Source organism: Rousettus aegyptiacus, unplaced genomic scaffold (genome assembly GCF_014176215.1).
Source record: "Rousettus aegyptiacus isolate mRouAeg1 unplaced genomic scaffold, mRouAeg1.p scaffold_m13_p_2, whole genome shotgun sequence".
Classification (NCBI taxonomy): domain Eukaryota; kingdom Metazoa; phylum Chordata; class Mammalia; order Chiroptera; family Pteropodidae; genus Rousettus; species Rousettus aegyptiacus.
This window is the reverse complement of record NW_023416295.1, coordinates 89,829,340-89,851,709: the sequence shown is the minus strand read 5'-3', so window position 1 is coordinate 89,851,709 and position 22,370 is coordinate 89,829,340. Positions and strand designations below refer to the sequence as shown.

Here is a 22,370-nt window from a genome sequence, read left to right as displayed (position 1 = left end):
TCCCGTTATGCACTTTACACCTTTAAAATTATTTCATAGTTCTTGGATAATCTGTTTTGTCTTTCTCATTCTTATTTTTTTTTATATTTCAGTTTTAGAAGTGTCTATTGACATTTCTTCAAGCTCACTGATTCTTTCCTGAGCCATGTCTAGTATATCAATAAGCCTATCAAAGGCATTTTTTATTTATTTACAGTGTTTTTAATTTTTAGCACATCCTTTCAATTCTTTCATAGAGTTTCTTTTCTCTGCTTGCATTGCCCATATATTCTTTCATGTTTACTTTTTCCATTAGAGCACTTAGCATATTAATCATAGTTATTTTATATGTGTCATCTGTTAATATCCTCATCTTTACTGTATTTGAGTCTGATTCTGTTGCTTGCTCTGTCTCTTCAAAATGTTTTCTGTCTTTAGAATACCTTGTGATTTTTTTGTTGTCGAAAGATGAACATAATGTACTGGATAAGAAACTGAGGTAAATAGGCCATTAACATGAACCTCTATGTATATTTGGCTAGGGGTTTGGCTGTTTACTATTTGTCATATCTATAAGTGTCAGAGGCTAAATTTCCTCTGGTTTGCTTGGTTTTATCTACTCTTAGCACACAGGTATCCTATTGCTTTGCTGGTAAGATGTAGGGGAAGAGGAAATGTTCTCTAATCTTATGATCAGGTCTCAGTCTTTTAGTGGGCCTATGCCCCTGTGCTGTGACCTTCTTAAGTGCTTCTAAAATTTTTGTCTCTTGGGTAGGAGAGTGAGATAGAATTGGGTATCTCGCTTCCCTCAAGTCAGTTAGGCTCTGGTAAATTGTTTCTCTTGAAAGCAAGCCCTGTTAAGAACAGAGTGCATTGATGTATTTTTCCTTTTCTTTCCAGAAGTATTAAGGGATTCTTCGCTGTGAGAAAAGACTGTTTGTTTCCCATTTAACTGTATCGGCACTCTTATCAAAAATGAATTGATATAGATGTATGGGTTTATTTCTAGACTCTCAATTCTATTACATGAATGTAGATATCTACTATCATGCCAGAACCACATCATCTAGCTTATTTGGTAATCTTGATTATGCAGTAACTTTTTAGATGAGGAAGTATGAGTCCTCCAATTTTGTTCTTTTTATTTAGAAAAACAGTCATTTTAATGTTTTAAAAGACACACACAAAATGCTAGGCAGAGGGAGTCTAGACCAATTAGAACTCAGGCTGCTGTAACATTGAGCACAATACAATGATTTGACCTCATAATGGAAATGACTAATTAAAATGAAACTTCACAAGTCTTCATGTTTGAAATAATATCTTAATGAACAAAATATCAAAAATACAAAGAATGGGAGGAGTCCAAAAGGGATTGTGGGAGAAAGACTCCTTTCTGTCTGGCTGCAGCCATCAGGTAAGTCAAGATGGGCGCTACAAGTATATCTAGGAGCTATGGAGGAAGACGCAGTCTGATGGAATGTGCTTTCTGTGCTGCTGGCAGTACTGCCAGCTCTCTGTGCTCCAAAGGGCCCCCTGCCCTCCCTGGCCCCACAAAGCATGCAGGCTGGGATGCAAAGCCACGCAATGTTGAGTCATATATCAGATCCCTGTGTACCATGGTGGCTGCAAATGCCAGTTCCTAAGGATGTGACCTACAGCAAGCTTGTCCATTATAGTGTTAACCAGCTAGTTTGCTTGGAGCCTTCAGTCTGTTGCCAGGAGCAAGGTGGATGCCCCTATGGGGCTTTGGGAGTTCTGAATTCTTACTGGGCTGGTGAAGATTCCACATACAAATTCATTAAGGTTATCCTTATTAATCCTTTCCATAAAGGTATCAGATGAAAGGTATCAGACACCCAGTGGATCACCAAACCCATCTGCAAGTGCAGGGATGCGTGGGCTGATGTCTGCTGGCCACAAGAGCCGTCTCCTCAGAAATAGCCAATGTTCCAACACACTATTGGTGGTTCTCGCCGTGCAGCTTGGAGAAGGCGCAATACTCTTCAGCTCCACTGTTACCTCTAATGTAAGCAATGTTTATAAAATTTGACCTAATAAATCATTTAGGACAGTCAAAAGGAAATAAAAAGTATGAATTTCCCCCTTAGGTTTATAATCAACTATAAAACCTCTGTTTAATACATTTACTTTTATAGTCCTCTGGTTAGCAGCACATGATATACAAGTACACATATACTAGTATTTTACCATGAAAATTATAGCTTTTATCTCATACTGGTGACTTTTCTTTTTACCCATTGCTATATACATTTAATTTCCATTTTAAAACACATAAGATCTTTCTACTGATAAATTTTAATCAACATGTTACATAAAAAGAATCTTGTTTTTTAAAATGATTATTTTTAGTACTGTAGCATGACGGATTTAATTGAACAATTGAAGCATAATATGGTAACTACATTGTATTGTTTAAATTAATTCACAGCTGTAGGAAAATGTTTGATTGTTAACAAGATGAGACTGCATAGACATGAGCAGTAAAATACTAGAAAACAGTGAACAAATAAGATGATTTTTCACTGGTGACCATTCATTATTTTGCTTTTAGAAACCTGCAAGAATTTGTCTTCAAGTTTCAAATAATCTGGTAAATCTAGTCTTTTCTTAGCTTCCTCAATGTCACCTTGAATTGCTGAAATAAGTGAATCTAAAGAATCATTTTTTTTCTGGTCCAGCTAATGATGGCCACATTGAGGACTTGCCCATAGAAGTCCTCTGTTAAGGTATATGTGATATGAATTTCCATGATTTTTTTCATATTCTCGTAGTATGGTTCCATCCTATGCTCATCATCATCTTATGGACATCTCCACTTCCAATACTCGTCCAGCCATAACAAATGGCAATGGATACATCAGCTGAAAGATTATCTACTATTGATTCAGGAAAGTTCACTGTGAAGATGCACAGCCACTTGGAGGCACGGCCAAAGTCCCACACCACTTGGCCTTGGCAAAAGTAAGGTAGGTGCCTCAGTAGACTCGGGGTGTAGGCTATGGCTTGTCCTCAGGTGTGGCACAGCTGCCATCCAGGTGGTACCCAGCACCCGAACCATCCGGAGGAATTCAGGTGAAAGCTTGGCTAGAGGGCCAGTAGGATGCACAAAGGGCCATGGAGCACACCACAGCGAGCCCCTCCTGCTGCTGACCTGATAGAAGCTGCCCTCCAACTTTGTTTTTCTTTTAAAAGATTGTTTCTCACTTCCATACAAATTTTAGGAGTAGATTGGCAATATTTGCAATAAAAGCAGATGAGGTTTTGATATGGATTACATTGACTTGAGGCTTATTGTTATCTTAATATTATCTTTTAATATATGTATGGACGTCTTTCCATTTATTTAAGTCTTTTAAAATGTCTTTCTACAATGTTTTATTGTTTCCAGTATCCAAATCTTGAACTTCTTTGGTTAAATTTGTTATTTTATTCTTTTGGTGCTATCATAAGTGGAATTATTTTAATTTCATTTTTTGATTGTTCATTGCTAATGTATAGAGGTAGTACAAATCTTGTATATTGACTTTGTATCCTGCAACTTTGGTGAACTTGTTAGCTCAAATGTGTGTGTGCGTGTGCGTGTTTGAATTCCTTACATTTTTCTGCATAAAAATTCATATCATAGGAGGAAGATGGCAGACTAGGTAAAAGCAGGGTTTGTCTCCTCCAAGGTTTGTATTGAAATTACGACCAAATTATAAAATAATCAATGTGGAGAATCACCTAAGTCCAGCTGATTGTAACACTTACATCTGATAATATAAAGGAGCCACATCGAAGCCGGTAGGAGGGGCAAAGTTGCAATTTGGGCTGGACTCGCACTTGTGAGTGGTGGAGGGTCAGTGGGAGGGATAATGAGGGTGCGGAGGATCCCCTGAATGAGTGGGGGTCCTGGTCTCATTTGGGGGCTTAACAGCCCAGGGTCCCAGCTCAGGGAAGAGGAGATTCTAATAAATCTGACTGTAAAAACCAAAGGGGATTCTGGCCATCTTAGTGAGATGGAAGGAGACTGAAATCCAAGATATCCCTTCTAAACTGTGGACACTCACCCAGGACACTGGCAGTGGGTCAGAGGCTTGCGTGGGATTCATTCTGAGAAAGTCTGCATTACTTAGCACCAGAACAAGGGCTGGAAGGGCAGCCACCATTGTGCCTCAGTCCAGCCCTGCTACCAGGCAATCTACAGACAGCGCCAGCTAGACTGTGCAGACCCCTCCCACAGGGCCATTAGGTAGTGCTGGCCTGAGGGGATCAGCCTGCTCCACCCAACCTGCAGATTGCCCAGGACTTTTGTTGCTGGTTGGCTGCCATGTCCTGCCCAATTCAAGGCCAAGCATTCTCAGCTGGTGGCCAGTGCTGTGAGCCACATTTTTGAGACAGGGTCAGACAGAGATCACTGCTGTCAACATGAACTTGGATGAATCTCGGAGATCTGTGGGCCAGTCCCAGACAGCAGCCAGATCTGGGACTTTTGTAGGATTGTGCAAATGGTTATTGAAGTTTCTGCGAGACTGAGGCTGTATTGATCTGACTGCCATTGTCTTCCTGAGGCCCCACCCACAAATTGCCCATGTGGCCCATTGACAGTGAACTGCCACAGCCCTGTTTCCCCCAACAGCCCACCACTCCCAGCCCCTACCCCATCTTCCAATCCACGCAGGCAACAAACTTTGGCTAGCACAGGGCAGGCACTGCATGGAAATCAGTGGCAGGTAGACCTTTCCTGCCTTCAAGAGTTGCAATGTTGTGTCCAGGGAGCACAGGGGTCCGTGGGACCACCCCAGATGGCAGCTGGTCTCACTGTAATCTGTTACTGCAGAGGGAATGCCCGGACACAGAAGTTGCAGCAAAACTGAGGCTATATTGGCCTGACAGCCCTTGTCTCCCTGAAATCCTGCTTCACCCAAGCCATAAAGTGCCTGCAGCCCATTGACAGGGAGCCTCCCCTGCCCTGCTTGGCTCTGGGGTACCACAGTCTGCACAGGCAACAGACCTTGGTTAGTGCTGTGAGAGCATTTCAGGGAAAACAGTTGTGGGAAAACTACTGCTGCCCGTGAAAGCTGCAATATATCTTGAGGGGATCACAGGGGTCCATGGGACTTCCCCAGATAGCAGCTTGTCTCCATGTGACCTGTGACTACTGCAGGAATGTGAAAACACAGAAACTGCAGAAAACTGAGGCTATTGGCCTGATAGTCCCCTTGACTCCTTGAACTCCTGCCCCATCCAATACACTAAGTGCCCGCCACATATTGACAGGCAGCTGCCCCTGCCCTGGGGTGGCACATTCAGTCTCAAGGAGGGCAGCAGCTAAACTTTCTATGATTGGAAACTTGTACAGGAAGCCACAGAGACAGCGCTGGCATATAAACTGACACTGCAGTGGCAGGGGAAATTTACTCAATAGACCCAAGAGACTCCTGGAATCCCTACGCCACCCAATACACATATCACCCAGAGGCTATTCCAGTTTCAGAGACTTACGGGCAACTGACAGGCAATGTCAGACCTGGAGGAGCACTGATCCCTCTGCTAAACTACCATAGCTCAGGGATGGGGGATAACTAACCACTGCCTACAGCATTGTCTGTTCCGCTTACCTATAGATCCAGCATAGGCAACAACCATCGGTGGATCGCTTTGTAGTTCTCACTGGGTAGCCCTGAGCAGTCAAAAGCAGTGGCTGACCTTGGCCTACAGGGGGAGACCCTCCCAAGGGGCCACAAAACCAACACATCCAGTGGCTGGCGCCAGACCACAATGTAGCAACTCCTGACTGGCTCCATTAGGGTGGTTGCAACAAGAAGAGAGGCCTGCTAGGTCAAATCCCACTCAGTGGGGTCAGCCCCCATATAGCAACTCATACCTTGTGAATGCAGCCAGTTCCTACAGTTAGTCAGCTTGAGTGTCAATCCCATTCGCTGATGTGCTAACAACAATAAAGGCTTGGTGACAACATAAGATCACACACAACCCACACAAAGATCACGTCCAGAGCCCCAGCATAAGGGATCAAAGAGTATGTGCCACTGGGGCACATAGACACCTTCCACATTAGGCCACCTGGCCAAGGCTGAGATGAAACAAATATCCCTGACACATAGAAAAGAACACAAAGAGACAAATAAAATAAGAAAACAAAGAACCATACCACAAACGAAACTGGAGAAAACTCCAGAAAATAAGCTAAATTAAATGGAGGCAAGCAACCTACCAGAGACAGAGTTTGAAATAATGATTATAAGGATGCTCAAAAAACTTATGGGGAGAATGGATGAACACAATGAGAACCTCAACAGAGAGATAGTAAGCATAAAAAAGAACATAGAAACCATAAGAAAGAACCAGATAGAAATGAGGAATACAATAACTGAAATGGAGACAACACCAGAAGGATTCAACAGTTGATTGGATAAAGCAGAAGACTGAATCAGTGAATTGGAAAATAAGGTAGCAGAATACACTAAATCAGAACAACAAAAAGAAAAAAGAATTAAAAAAAATGACAGTTTAAGAGACCTCTAGGACAATATGAAATGTAACAATATACGGATCATAGGAGTACCTGAAGAGGATGAGAGAGAGCAAAAGACTGAGAATCTATTTGGAGAAATAATGACAGAAAACTTCCCTAACCTGGCAAAGGAATTAGACATACAAGTTCAGGAAGCACAAAGAGTCCCAAACAAGAGGGACTCAAACAGATCCACACCAAGACACATCATAGTTAAAATGCCAAAGATCAGGTGGAGAAAAAAAAATGGTGTAGATGATAGAGGCTCTGTTCATCCCTCTGGTGACCAAATTAAAGTAGTGATGGAAACAAGGAACAGCAGCAAGGAAAAATTGCCTGGGATAACAAACTATACAGCTAGGGAGAAATCCAAGAAATCACCCCGCAATGGCAGAAGGTAGGATGAGGCGAGGACGCGGGGCTGCCTGGTACTGAGTGGCTGAGTGAGACGGGGGTGGTTTAAGCTGCAGATGCCCCTTAAAGGGACCATATCCAGGAGACGGTTTTCGCGATGATGGACCTGCTTGCTCTGAGCACCAGTGCCGATTCAGCTGTGTGGAGGGGACATTAGGGAGAGAGTGTTGGAGTGAGGGCCAAAGCGAGACCTGCTTGGTAAAGAAGTGCTGCCGGTATCCATTGTTCCTGTTGAGTCCTCCCCAATACCAGTGTGCCGGACACAGCGCTGCCATAGACATGACGTCATCAAACTGAATAACACAGGTCACTCCGCCTAGAGGATTCCCTGAAACACCACTTCCCCCAACTTGCAGCCCCACCCAAGACACATCCAGATGTATCCTCAGAGAGTCTGGTGCTCTTTGCTGAGCAGAGCCAACACTCACACTGGTGACAGCTGGCCTCGGCTTCTGGTGTGACCTCTTGAGGCAACTATAAGCACAGCATCTGTGAACTGCTTGCTGAAGCTTAACAGTTGCCCCAGAGGGCAAAAGCTAAGGCTAAACTTGGCCTGCAGCTGAACCCCTCTCAGGACTGTGCCATTGGACACCTACTACACAAAGCCATGCTAATAAGACTGGGAGACTTAGGAGCTTTGCTTAGTACATAGAAACAGACATGGAAAGGCAGCCAAAATGAAAAGACAAAGAAGCAGAAACCATATGACAACACAGATCCAGATATAATGGAGTCAAGTAATCTAACAGGTATAGAGTTCAAAACATGGTCATAAAGATGCTCAATGAACTTTTCAGAAGTAGAGGGAACTCCAACAAAGAGAGAAAAAATAAAAATGGAAATGGAAATTATAAAAGGGAATCAGTCTGAAATGGAGAACACATTATCTGAGATGAGAAGTATATTAAATGGAATAAACAAAGGAATAAACAAAGTGAATAAAGAAGAGGACCAAAAGCCCTATCTACAGGACATGAAAGCCAACCAGGACACTCAATCAGAATGGCAAGAAAAAAGATACCAAGACTAGAAAAAATAACTTAAGGAGGATATAGGACACTTAAGGGTTCAAATATCCATCTGATCAGTGTAACTGAAGAAAATCAAGATGTTGAACAGCTGTTTGAAGAAATAATGATGAAAAACTTCCCTAATCCGGTGAAGGAAATGGACATAAAACCTCAGGAAGCTCAGAGAATTTCAAAATTCAGGGAACCAAAGAGGCCCACATCAAGACATATCATAATTAAAATGCCAAAGGTTAAATATGAAGAGAGAATCTTAAAAGCAGCAAGAGAAAATCAGATAGTTACTTACAAGGGAGCTCCCATAAGACTGGCAGCTGATTTCGTGAAAGAAACTTTGCAGGACAGAAAGGGTTGGCAAAACATATTCAACAGGATGAAGACCCAGGATCTACAACCAAGAATATTTATACAGCAAGGCTATCATTTAGAGTTGAGGGACAGATAAAGAGCTTCCTAGACAAAAATAAGCTAAAGGAATTTATCACAAATATAGTGGACAATTTGGTGACAGAGGGGAGGAGGGTTTGGGGTCTGTGAGAATGGGGCGAAGGGTTAAAGAAGTACAAATTCATAGCTGATGGATGGTCATGGGAATGGGAACCACAGAATAGAGAATGCAGTTAGCATTAACACATTGGCTAGGTGGAGGGTCAGAGGAGGGAGGGAGCAATTGGGGGGAGTCATTTTCTGAACTATATAAATGTCTAACCAATGTACTGTATACTTGAAACTAATTAAAATAAAAAAATTAATGTCAGAAGTCAAAGACAAAGAGAGAATCTTAAAAGCAGCAAGGGAAAGGAAGCTAATTATTTATAAGGGTACCTTCATAAGAATGTCTGCTGCTTTTTTTTAATGGAATCTTTGTAGGCTAGAAAAGAATGGCAAGAAATATTTAAAGTTATGAAAAATAAGAATCTACAACCACAAATACTTTACCCAGCAAGGCTTTTGATTAAAATGGAAGGTAAGATAAAGAGCTTCGTAGACAGAAAAAAGCTGAAGGAATTCATCACCAAGCAAATATTACAAGCAAATATTACAAGAAATGTTAAAAGGTCTTCTGTAAAAAGAGAGGGGGTAAAAAAGAAAATAGAAATAACAAATGTGAATAATAAAAGGCAGAAACAATGTACCTTTCGGTAATCACTTTAAATGTAAATGGATTAAATCCTCCAATTAAAAGACATAAGGTAACTGACTGGATAAGAAAACAAGACCTATGCATATGCTGTCTACAGGAGACACACTTCAGATCAAATGACACTTACAGACGAAAAGTAAAGGGATGGGAAAAGATATTTCATGGAAATGGAAATGAAAAAAAAGCTGTGGTAGTGATACTTACATCAGATAAAATAGACTTTAAAACAAAAGCTATAATAAGAGACAAAAAAGGGAATTACATAATGATAATGGTATGGATAAATCAAGAGGATATAACCCTAGTAAACATATATGCACCCAACACAGGAACACCTCAGACATAAAGCCATTATTGACTGGCATAAAAGGAGAGATCAACAGTAATACACTCATAGTAGGAGACTTTAACATCCATTGACACCAATGGACAGATCTTCTAGGCAAAGAATCAACAAGAAACGATGGGCCTAAACTACACATGAGGCCAGATGGATTTAATAGAAAATTTCAGAGCATTTTACCCCAAAGCAGCAAAATTTACATTCTTCTCAAGTGCATATGGAACATTTTCTAGAATAGACCACATGTTAGGACACAAATCAAATTTAAGAAGATTGAAATTATATCCACCGTCTTCTTTGATCACAATGGTATGAGACTAAAAATCAACTACAGGAAAAAAACTGGAAAATACACAAACGCATGGAGGCTAAATAACGTGCAACTAAACAATGAATGGGTTATTAATGAGATCAAGGCAGAAATCAAAAGATACCTAGAGACAAATGAAAATGAAAACACAACTCAAAATCTATGGGACACGGTGAAAGCAGTCCTAAGAGGGAAATTCATGGCAATACAGGCCTACCACAATAAACAAGAAACAGCTCAAACAATCTAACCTTACACTTAAAAGAACTAGGAAAAGAACAGCAAACAAAGCCAAAGTGAAGAGAAGGAAGGAAATAATAAAGATTAGAGTGGAAATAAACAAAGTAGATTCTGGAAAAACAATAAAAAGGATTAATGAAACCAAGAGCTGGTTCTTTGAAAGAATAAACAAAATTGACAGACCCTTAGCCAGACTCATCAAGGAAAACATAGAGAAGATTCATATAAATAAAATCAGAAATGAAAGAGGAGAAATAACCACGTACTTCACAGAAATACAATGGATCATAAGAAAATATTACGAGCAATTATATGCCAACAAATTTAACAATCTGGAAGAAATAGACATATTCCTAGAAACACAATCTCCAAGACAGAGTCAATCTGATCCGACCAATGACCACTAATGAAATAGAATCAGTAATCAAAAACCTTCCGAAAAACAAAAGTCCTGGACCGGATGGCTTCCTAGGTGAATTTTACCAAACATTCAAAGAAGAATTACCACCTATTCTTCTCAAACTATTTCAAAAATTTCAAGAAGAGAGAAGGCTCCCTAACTCCTTTTTTGAGCTCACCATTAACTTGATTCCAAAACTAGACAAAGACATTACAAAAAAGAGAAAACTGTAGGCTGATATCTTTTATTAACATTGATGTAAAAATTCTCAACAAAATATTAACAGAATTCAGCAATACATTAAAAATATCATACATCACGATCAAGTTGAATTTATTCCTGGGATGCAAAGTTGGTACAATACCTGCAAATTAATTAACGTGATACACATTATTAACAAATCGGAAGATAAAAACCACATCATTTCAATAGATGCAGAAAAAGCATTTGATAAAATCCAGCATCCATTTATGATAAAAACTTTCAGCAAAGTTGGAATAGAGGGAACATACCTCAACACAATACAGGCCATATATGACAAACCTACAGCTAACATCATGCTCAATGGGGGAAAGGCTAAAAGTATTTTCCTTAAGATCAGGAACAAGACAAGGATGATGACCACTTTCACCACTCCTCTTCAACATTGTATTGGAAGTCTTAGCTACAGTAATAAAGCAAGAAAGAGAAATAAAAGACATCTGAATTGGAAAGAAAGGATTAAAACTCTCATTTTTTGCCAATGACATGATACTATATATAGAGGACCCTAAAGATTCCACCAAAAAACTGTTAGAACTGATCAATGAATTCAGCAAAGTAGCAGGTTACAAAATAATATTCAGATGTCAGTGGCATTTTTGTGCATCGATGATGAACTTTCAGTAAGAGAAATTAAGAAAACAATCTCATTTACAATTGCATTGAAAACAATAAAATACCTGTGAATCAAATTAACCAAGAAGGTGAAAGACCTATTTTCAGAAAATTATAATTTTTGAAAAAAGAAATTGAAGAAGATACAAATAAATGGAAGTATATACTGTGTTCATGGGTAGGAGGAATCAATATCATTACAATGGCCATATTACCCAAAGCAATCTATAGATTCAATGCTATCCCTATCAAAATATCAATGGCATTTTTCAAAGATAGAACAAATAATCCTAAAATTTATATGGAACCATAAAAGACCCCGAACAGCCATGACAATCTTAAGCAGAACAAAATTGGAGGTATCGCATTGCCTGATATCAAACTATACTACAATTCTATATTAATCAAAACAGCATGGTGCTGGCATAAAAAGAGATACATTGATCAATGAACCAGAATAGAGAGCTCAGAAATAAATCCACGCCTATATGCTCACTTGATATACGACAAAAGAGTAATAATATGCAATGGGATAAAAACAGTCGTTTCAATAAATGGTGTTGGGAAAATTGGGCCGATACATGCAAAAAAAAAAAAAAAAAAGCTGGACCACCTTCTTACACCATATACAAGAATTGACTCAAAATGCATTAAAGACTTAAAAGTAAGACGGTAACCATAAAACTTCTAGAAGAAAACATAGGCAGTAAACTCTGATATTACTAACAGTAATTTTTTTTTTTTGGATATATCTCCTTGGGCAAGGGAAACAAAAGAAAAAAGACAAATTAGACTATCTCAAACTAAAAGGTTTTTGTACAGCAAAGGAAACGATCAACAAAACAAAAAGACAACCAACTGATTGGGAGAAGATATTCACAAATGATACATCTGATACGGGGTTAATATCCAAAACATATAAAGAACTCATACAACTTAACAACAACAAAAAACCACAAACAATCCAATTAAAAATTGGGCTGAAGACCTGAACAGTTACTTCCTCAAAGAGGAAGTACAGATGGCTGACAGACATATGAAAAGATGCTCAATCACTAGTCATCGGAGAGATGCAAATTAAAACCACAATGAGATACATCACCTTACACCGGTCAGAATCACTATCATCAATAAATCAAAATACAGCAAGTGTTGGCGAGGATGTGGAGAAAAGGGAACCCTCATACATTGTTGGTGGGATTGCCAATTGGTATAGCCACTATGGAAAACAGTCTGGAGATTTCTCAAAAAATTAAAAATGCATATACCTTTTGACCCAGCAATTGCACTTCTAGGTATTAATCCAAAAAAACCCAAAACAATAATTTGTAAAGATCTATGCACTCCAATATCCATGGCAGCACAGTTTATAATAGCCAAGATATGGAAGCAAACTAAGTGCCCATCAACAGACAACTGGATAAAGAAATTATGATTCATATATACAATGGAATATTACTCAGCCAGTAAAAAAAAAAAGATGAAATCCTACCATTTACAATGACATGGATGGACTTAGAGGTTATTATGCTGAGTGAAATAAGTCAAACAGAGAAAGATAAATATCAGATAATTTCACTTATATGCAGAATCTAAGGAATAAAAAGAACAAACTAATCAAAAACAGAATTATAAATATAGTGGACAATTTGGTGCCAGACAGAGGGAAGGGGGCTTGAGGCCTGGGAGAATGGGGTGAAGGGTTAAAGAAATACAAGTTAGTAGTTGATATAGTTGGTCATGGGGATGGGGAGCATGGTATAGGGAATGCAGTTAGCATTAATAAGATGGCTAAGTGGAGAGCCAGAGGAGAGAAAGAGCAATCAGGGGGATCATTTTATGAACTATATAAATGTCTAACCAATATACTGTATACTTGAAAATAATTTAAATAAATAAATTAATTTAAAAAATTTATATCACTTGCAAGCAAAAATAGTTTTACTTCTTCCATTCCAATATGGATTCTTTTCATATCTAATTGCCCTGGTTAGACTTTCAGTGTAATGCTTACTGGAAATGGCAAGAGCAGACATCCTTGTCTCGTTTTTGATATTAGGGAGAAAGCTTTAATCTTTCTTCATTTAATATAAAATTATGTTTTGTGTGTGTATGTGTGTGTTCAATTATTATTATTGCCATTTTTCAGATGAAGAAACCGGGGTTCGGAGAGCTTGACCATTTACTCTATGCTTTCCCTCTGAGGCTGTGGTAGGGAAATTTAGCTGTGTATGTACAGTGCTTGGCTAAATGTGTGGGCTTGGAGTACGAGGCCTGGTTTGAATCTTGATTGGACTAGTTATTACCTGTGTGGTCATGGGTAGGTTATTGAAGCTCTGTGAATATCTGTTTCTTTATAAAATAGTGATTTTTCATGAGAATTAACTGAGAAACTGCAAAGAGCTCTGTATAATGTCTGGTATATAGTAAATGCTCAAAAAATAATATTATTATTTTAATACTTCTTCCACAGTTCAAAGGGGAACAGTTTAGTTTTTAGTAGCTCTATCTCATACCCAATACCTCACTGGTGGATAGTATTCATCGGTATTTCAATGTCTACATTCTTCTGACTTTAAGGCCTACTCTAAATGCTGAAAAGTCTTTCATGGATATTGGAAACATAAATGCCTCTTCCTAATGGCCTCACCAGGAATCCAGGCTTCCATTGAGTTAGGGTGATTTTGTGGAGAAATACCCATTCTCACTCTAGATGGATAACTGTGGATTTTCAAAAAATTTAGAGGTAAAATGACAACAGTGCAATGGTAGAAGTGCAGCCATGAGCCTCAGAAAATAATTGAGTTGAGAGTCAACCAGAAGGTCTGCTTCTCTTCTATTTTCAGCAGGCACACTTGTCATGGAAGTATCCACACACTAAAACATGGAGCTTCCCAGGTCACTGCTCTGCTCCTCTGGAAGCCTTGTCTGTGGGCACGTGGGAAAGCAAGGTCAGGGATGGCCAAAGCTTAACAGTATCATCAGGCACCCCTATGCTTTTGCCCAGAACATCAGTCAGCCTTTGTATGATCTCTGTTCCAGGAGTAAGGGAGGGCACAGGGAAGGAGCCAGCGTGGAAACTGGTTGTGCTGCCTGCAGCGTGTGGGTCCAGGACTCTCCACTTCTAAGACCTAGTGTGTACAGCATGCTGCCGTGTGGTGCTCTCAGCCCAGACACACACAACACACAGATTGGAGTTTGAAGCCAGGTGAAATCAGGTCTAATTCTAAGCTGTGTAACTTAGACAAGTTATTTCTCCTTTCTCAGCCTCAGTTTTCTCATTTGAAGAGGAGGGACAATAAAATGTTGATGGAGACCTTATGGCGTATGGTTCTAAGTGATCGGAAAATGTTACCTTGATCTTAGTCACTCAGAGTCTCTGGGCTTCAGTTTCCATAATTATAAAACCAGGATCATAATCCTGTACCTATAGACCCCACAGGGTGTAATGCAGAAAAAGTCAGAGGCCAATCTAAAGATGTCACAGGCAGGATGTTGTAGTAGAAGACAAATGCAAAGTGGAATGGAAAGAGAAGCAAGGAGAGTTCTGTGGAGTGAGGTGGCAAGAAGGATTTCACTGGGGAAGAGGAACTTGAGCTGGTCCTTGTAACTGGGAATGATGACATAAGCAGAGAAGGAGTCAGACATTACCTGTGGCACGAGGAACAAAGAGGTATAAAGGCTCAGAAATAGGAACTGTATTAGTAGAAGTAACATGCCCTGTTCTGGGATCATCCAGGTGGAGCTCACTTTGCTGGAGAATTGTGGAGCCCATTTTGTGGGTTCTTTGCTGACTAATTAGTTGACTAAGATGAAAATAAAACATGATAAAATCAGTTCTGAAAAGGAAAGAAAAGCTTCAAGGGCATACCAGTACATTGTGAATCCAGCATTCTCATTTCTATGCATTTATTCACACAAAAATCTGTTCATGAATGTTTAGAGTAACTTTATTTATAATTGATCCAAACTGGAAACAACCTAAATGCCCTTAATTAATCAGAATGATTAACTACTGATAGTACATCCCTGTAATGGGATATAATCCAGCAATGAAAAAGAACATACTACTAGTAATAAAACAGTATGGGTAAATCCTAAATTCATGATGCTGACAGAAGCCTGATTTAGGAGGCCATATACTGTGTGGTGGCATTTATAGGATATTTTGGAAAAGGCAAAACTATAGAGGATTCACTGGGGTTGACTATGAAGGAGCATAATGAAATTTTTGAGGTGATGAAACTGTTTGATATTTCATGTGGTGGTAGTTACACAATGTATATGTGTTTCAAGACTCAAAACTACATTAAAAAAACCAATTTGATATTATACATCAGTGGACAAAGAACATGACAATTGGTGTCCAAATAGGCAAGTTCACATTTTAATCTTCATGTAAATCGAGGATGATATGCCCATGTCATAGGATATTCATGAGAATTGAATGAATTAAGGGGGTGCAGAAGTGACTAGGCTAGTGCCTGATGCTCAATCTTCCTTTCTCCTAGTCTTTCTTTATATTCTTTTACTCTCTTCTACCTTCTTCTCTTCAGTATGATGGCCTTTTTCTTAATAAAGAATTAGCTGTGTTTTAAATCATTATATATAATCTTTAAAAATTTTATTAAAAAAAATCTTTAATGTCACCATATACTTGACCCCTTTTACCCCATTTACCACCTTCCTATCCATTTCCCTCTCCCCTCTGCTAACCACCCATAGTTAGATTTCTTTCTTTCACCACATATTTGACCCTTTTTACCCCCTCTATGTATCCTCTTCCCCGCCCCTCTCAGTAACCACTAGTCTATTTTCCATGTCTGTGAGTCTGTTTGTTTGTCCTGTTTGTTTGTTGCTTTTAGGTTTATATCCCACATATAAGTGATATCATGTGGTTTTTGACTTTTTTCTGTCTGGCTTATTTCACTTAGCATGATTTTCTAAAGGTCCACCAAGTTGTCGCAAATGGTAGTATTTCATCTCTTCTTATGACTGAGTAATATTCCATTGTATATATGTACCACAGCTTCTTTATCCAATTATCTATTGTAGGACACTTCGGTTGCTTTCATGTCCTGGCCACTGTGAGTAATGTTGCTATGAACATTGGTGTGCAAATATCTTTTTGGATATATGTTTTCAAGTCTTAGGGGTAAATACTCAGCAGAGGGATTGCTAGATCACATGGGAGATCAATTCTTAGTTTTTTGAGGAACCTCCATACTGTTTTCCATAGAGGCTGTACCAATTCACAGTCCCATCAGCAGTGCATGAAGGTTCCTTTTTTTCTTGCATTCCTCGAATACTTGTTATTACTTGTCCTGTTGATTATAGCCATTCTAATAAGTGTAAGATGGCATTTCATTGTGTGTGTGTTTTTAAATTCTATTATTTTATTTTATTTTATTTTATTGTTTTCCTCTCTTTAATCCTACCCCCCACTTCCATCCCTGACCTATGGATGTTGCCGTTTCCTCTTAAGAACTGGATCTCTGAAGGCAGGCTTATCTCCCACATGTTAGCTGCTTGCACCTGGAGCCTGGTGCCCCTGGTGCACTGGGCAGTGGGGGGTGGGCAGTGCACCCGGGGACTGGTCCGTGGCTCTACCTGGGGCATGAACCCAGGACCCTCTGTGTGTAAAGCAGATGTGTTAACCACTAACACTATAGAGCCACCCCTCTCATTGTGGCTTTGATTTGCATTTCCTTAATAGCTAGTAATGTTAAGCATCCTTTCACACATTTGTTGGCCATTTGTATGTCTTCTTGGGAGAAGTGTCTGTTCAGGTCTTGTCCATTTTTTAATTGGATTATTTGTTTTTTGTTTTTACTGAGTTGTATAAGTTCTTTGTATATTTAGGATATTAGCCTTTCATCAGAGACATTGCTTGAAAATATGTCGTCCCATTTGAATGGTTGTTTCCTTACCTTGTTGAAGGTTTCATTTGCTGTGCAGAAGCTTTTTAGTTTGATGTAGTTCCATTCATTTATTTTAGCTTTTACTTCCCTTGCCTTTGAGGTCAAATTCATAAAATTCTCTTTAAGACTAAGGTCTTTGAGTTTAGTTCCTTTGTTTGTTTGTTTGTTATTTTTTCTAAGCAAGTTCTTGTTTCAGGGCTTATATTCAGGTCCTTAATCCATTCTGAGTTAATTTTGGGGTGTGCCTATAGACAACAGTCTAGTTTCATCCTTTTGCAGGTGGCTTTCCAGTTTTTCCAGCACCATTTATTGAAGAGGCTTTCTTCTCCATTTTATGTTTTTGGCTCTTTCGTTGAAATTTATTTGCCCACATAAATATGGGTTTACTTCTGAACTCTCAATTCTGTTCCACTGTCCTGTGTGTCTGTTTTTCTGCCAAATCATGCCGTTTTAATTATTGTCGTTTTGTAGTATAATTTAAAATTGTAAGGTGTGGGTCACACACATAGTCTGGTTGACTTTGCAGAGCCATGGAAGGCAGCTTCGGCTTGGATTTTGGAGACTCCAGTGGTGTCAAGCTGGACTCGGGGATCATCATGGAGCAGGTAGATGAAGGTGCAGATCGCTATGGCTAACGTGTGGGAGCTTCTGCAGAGAATGATGGACAAGTGCTTCCAGAAGTGCATCAGGAAGCTGGTGGGCTCCCTGGATAATTCAAAGCAGAAGTGCATTGTCATGTGCATGGACCAGTGCATGGATGCCTGAAACACTGTGTCCCGCACTTACAACTCTTGGCTGCAGTAGGAATGAGTCAACATGTAACCTGGATGCGCTGGGCCTGGCCCCACCCACAGGCTACCTCCAGCCCTGCGTCATTTCCATAAATGCATTTTGTGAGGTGGGCGTGGTGTGAATGTACTGCCAGTCCTTAGTTTATGAGGATGAGATTAATGCTGGGACATTTGGGACTCTGCCACTGCCCAACCTATCTCCCCACTGCCAGCAAGTGTAATTGGGGACTTGGGGGGCTCTGAAACTTCCCAAAGTGCTGGCAGCACAGTGGCTTCTCCCCTGGTGTGAGCTGGTCAACCTCATATGGGCCTGGGGGCCTGTGGTCAGGCTGTACCTGAGCTGTGACCTGGGGATGGGCCCACAAATAAATTGCTGAGGAGGATAGAGAGAAAAAAAAAAGTTGGGCAGAGTGATTCCTCCAGCCTTGTTCTTTTTTTCAGGATGGCTTTGGCAATTTAGGGTCTTTTGTACTTCCATACAAATCTGATGAGTTTTTGTTCTATTTCTTTAAAAAATGCCAATAGAACTTTGATGGAGATTGCATTAAATCTGTATAATGCTTTAGGTAATACAGTCATTTTAACTATGTTGATTCTTCCAATCCAAGAAAGCGCAATATCTTTCCATTCCTTTATATCCTCTTTAATTTCTTTTAATAGGGTCTTATAGTTTTCATTATATAGGTCTTTGACATGTTTCATTAGATTTATTCCTAGGTATTTTGTTATTTTTGTTGCAATTGCGATAGGAATTATTTTTTTTCTACTTATTTTTCTGACATTTCATTATTAAAGTATAGGAACACTATGAATTTTTGAACATTGATTTTGTATCCAGTTATTTTACTGTATTTGCTTATTGTTTCTAGTAGTGTTCTTATGGAGTCTTTAGGGTGTTCTATATAGAGAATCATGTCATCCTCAAATAGTGACAGTTTGACTTCTTTGTTTCCTATTTGGATGCCTTTTATATTTTTCTCTTGCTTGATTGCACTTGCTAGGATCTCCAATGTTGTATTGAATAAGAGCGGCGATAGTGGACAGTCTTGCCTTGTTCCTGATCTTACAGGAAAGGTTTTTACTTTTTCACCATTCATTGTAATGTTGGCTGAGGGTTTTTCATATATGGCCTTTATTATGTTAAGGTACTTTCCTTCTATACCAAATTTGTTAAGTGTTTTTATCATAAATGAATGCTGTATCTTGTTGAAGGCTTTTTCTGCATCTATTGATATGATCATACAATTCTTATTTTTTAATTTGTTTATGTGGTGTATCATATTGATCGATTTGCACATGTTAAACCATCCCTGTTCCCCTGGGATGAAGCCCACTTGATCATGGTGTGTAATATGTTGCTGTATTTGGTTCACTAGTATCTTATTTAGGATTTTTGCATCTGTGTTCATGAGAGATATTGGTCCTTAGATTTCTTTTTTGTGTATTACCTTTACTGAGTTTTGTTATAAGGGTCATACTGGCCTCATAACATGGATTAGGAAGTATTATCTCCTCTTTAATTTTTTGAAAGAGTTTGAGGAGAATAGGTATTAAATCTTCTTTGAATGTTTGGTAGAATTCACTGGTGAAGTCATCTGGCCCTGGACTTTTACTTTTTGGTAGATTTTTGATCATTTCAATTTCTATACTGCTGATCGGTCTGTTTAGATTTTCCTGTTCTTGAATATTTCTAAAGTGAAGGCAGAGCTTCTATTTGCAGCAATATGGTAGACTGAGGGGTGGAGATCCTCCCACTACAAATCACATAGAAATGCTGGATAAAGCATAACAAGTGTTCTTTTAAATGCATGATGAGTCGACAGAAAAGTAAAAGACTTAGGGCCAAACATTTTGGAGAGTGTGTTAGTTTTCTGTGAGTTCCATAGAAATGGCACAAATGACCACAAGCTTAGTGGCTTAACACAACATAAATTTATTATCTTATATTTTTGAGGGTCAGAACTGAGCTGCAATCTCCAGGGGGGAAGACATTTCTGTAGCTTTTTCAGCTTCTAGAAGCCACCTGCATTCCGTGGCTTTCCTGCACAGCCAGCAACATTGCCTCTCTCTGACACTTCTGTAGTCACATCTCCTCTGAACCTCAGCTTCTGCCTCCCTCTTCCACTTATAAGAACCCTGGTGATTCCATCAAGCCCACCCATATAATTGAGAATAATCACCCAATTTTAAGTTCAGCTGATTATCAGCTGTAATTCCAATTGCCATGTAATCTTGTATGATCACAGATTCTGGAGATTAAAATGCAGACATCTTTGAGGTAGGGGTTATTGTAACTACCACAGAGAGAAAACTGAAAACAATAAGTAGGTGGGGCTAACACTTTGGCTGCCCTGCATGGGAGAGGTTAGCAATTCCAAAAAGGGGTTGTGTTTCATTGACTATGGAGGCAAAGGAAGTGGCCTGAGCACAGAAGAGGAGAGTTAGAACTGAGGCTCCACAAAGCCAAGGGGCTTAAAGGGCTACACTTGAAGACAATAAACAAAATCTGTCCAGAAAAAAAAAAAAAGAACTACAAGAGTCTGTCTCAGATGTCTCAAAGTGTTCCCATACTATATTTGCAAATGATATATCTGATAAGTGATTGATATCCAAAATATACAAAAAACACATACAATTCAATAACAAAAAAGTAAATAACCTGATCAAAAAAATGGGCAGAGTAGTGATGTCAGAAGAATGGAAGAATGAGAGATGTTCCCAGATCTCTTCCCTTGAAACAACAATAAGCTGGACATCTAAAATTCAACAATAAAGCACCCAACCTACACACAAGTGTTAGCCCCACCTACTTATCTGAGAGAGGGATCTGCAAATAAGACCTACCACAAGTTAGAACTATGGGAGTAGTGTGTTAGTCCGGGAGAATAAAAAGAAGCTGCCTCTCAAGCCAGAGCTTCCTGCAGGAAGAAAGGGAGAGGAGAAAGTGTGATGGGTTCCCTGACAGCCCTGTCTGAGAGAGCTGTGAGCTCCACACAGCCAGCAGTGCCTAGGGATCAGGGCAGAAAGCAGAAAAGTGGGGACAGCAGAGAAGTGGGGATAGCATAGAAGTAACAGTTGATTATTACCAGCCATGGCTGCAAAATGTAAGGCCGAGCCTAAGCCCCCACATCCGAACCCAGGGGGCACCTCCCCCAATATCCTTCAAGACCAAACACCGTAGAGCCCCAGGGGAATCTGAGCAAGTGCTACCGAAACTGTCACTAACACTGACAAGGAATGAGACTGAGGGTAGTGAGCATGATTCAATATCTGTAAGGAAAAATAAAAGGCATAATTAAGACTTTATATAAAACAAGGATCCAAGAGGCTTAGAAATCACCCACTGGAAACCAAAAGAAAAATGCCTTCTTTGCAAAAGACTAAAGAGAGACCTTTATATGATAAATATTTCTAAAAAAATAAAAATAAAAAAAATCAGAGTACACTTCTATTAATGCCTAGGTGGAGAAATAGTCCATTATAGAACTGAGGCCTTCGATTTCTTGCCAATTATAACATGAGAGCAATTTCAGTTTCTAGAAGTCACCACGTTATTTGGCTCACTTCACATTAAAAGACACACACAGACTAAAAAGAAGGGGATAGAAATAGATTTTGCCTTGATGGACTAGAAGGTATTGTGATTACTGAAATAAATCAGATAAAGAAAGACAAATATTGCATGATTTCACATACATGTGGAATCTAAAGAACAAAATAAACATCAAAAGTGGAAATAAACTCATAGATACAGAGAATATTTTGAGGGCTACTAGATGGGAGGGACATGAGGGGATGGTGAAAAAAGGCAAAGGGATTAAGAGGTACAAATGGATAGTTGTAGAATAGACATGGAGATGTAGAGTGTAGAATGGGGTAAATGGTAAATAATGTAATAAACATGTAGCAGGTGATTTAGCGGGTGATCGCTTTGTGAATTATATGGATATCTGATCATAATGCTGTAAAACTGAAACTGGTATATTATTGTATGTCAACTATAATTGAAAAAAAAGCTCATTGAATTGTACAATGTAAATACAAGCAACTAATTGTTTATTATATTTAAATAAAGCCGGAAAAAAAACTGAAAGCCTCAAATGGGCAGCAACCCAAGTGTCCATTGACTAATGCATTGATAAATACAATGTTGTCTATTGGCAACAAACAAACAAACAAACGAAAATGATCAGAGACCTGAATAGACATTTCTCCAAAGAGAACACATAGATGGCCAATAGCCATATGAAAAGCAGCTTGATATCACTAATCATCAGGGAAATGCAAATTAAAACCACAATGAGATATCATCTCACACCTTTCAGAATGACTATCATCAATAAATCAACAAACAACAAGTGTTGTTGAGCATGTGAATAAGGGAAC

General features: G+C 39.2%; 3 pseudogenes; 2 read left to right on the top strand and 1 right to left on the bottom strand.

Moving 5' to 3' along the window:
- The first annotated feature begins 703 nt into the window (after nucleotides 1–703).
- LOC118613740 lies at nucleotides 704–3,141 on the top strand (annotated as a pseudogene).
- Nucleotides 2,523–5,631, bottom strand: LOC107516871 (annotated as a pseudogene).
- A 12,092-nt stretch (nucleotides 5,632–17,723) lies between these two features.
- LOC107516872 lies at nucleotides 17,724–17,997 on the top strand (annotated as a pseudogene).
- The last annotated feature ends 4,373 nt before the right edge of the window (nucleotides 17,998–22,370 follow it).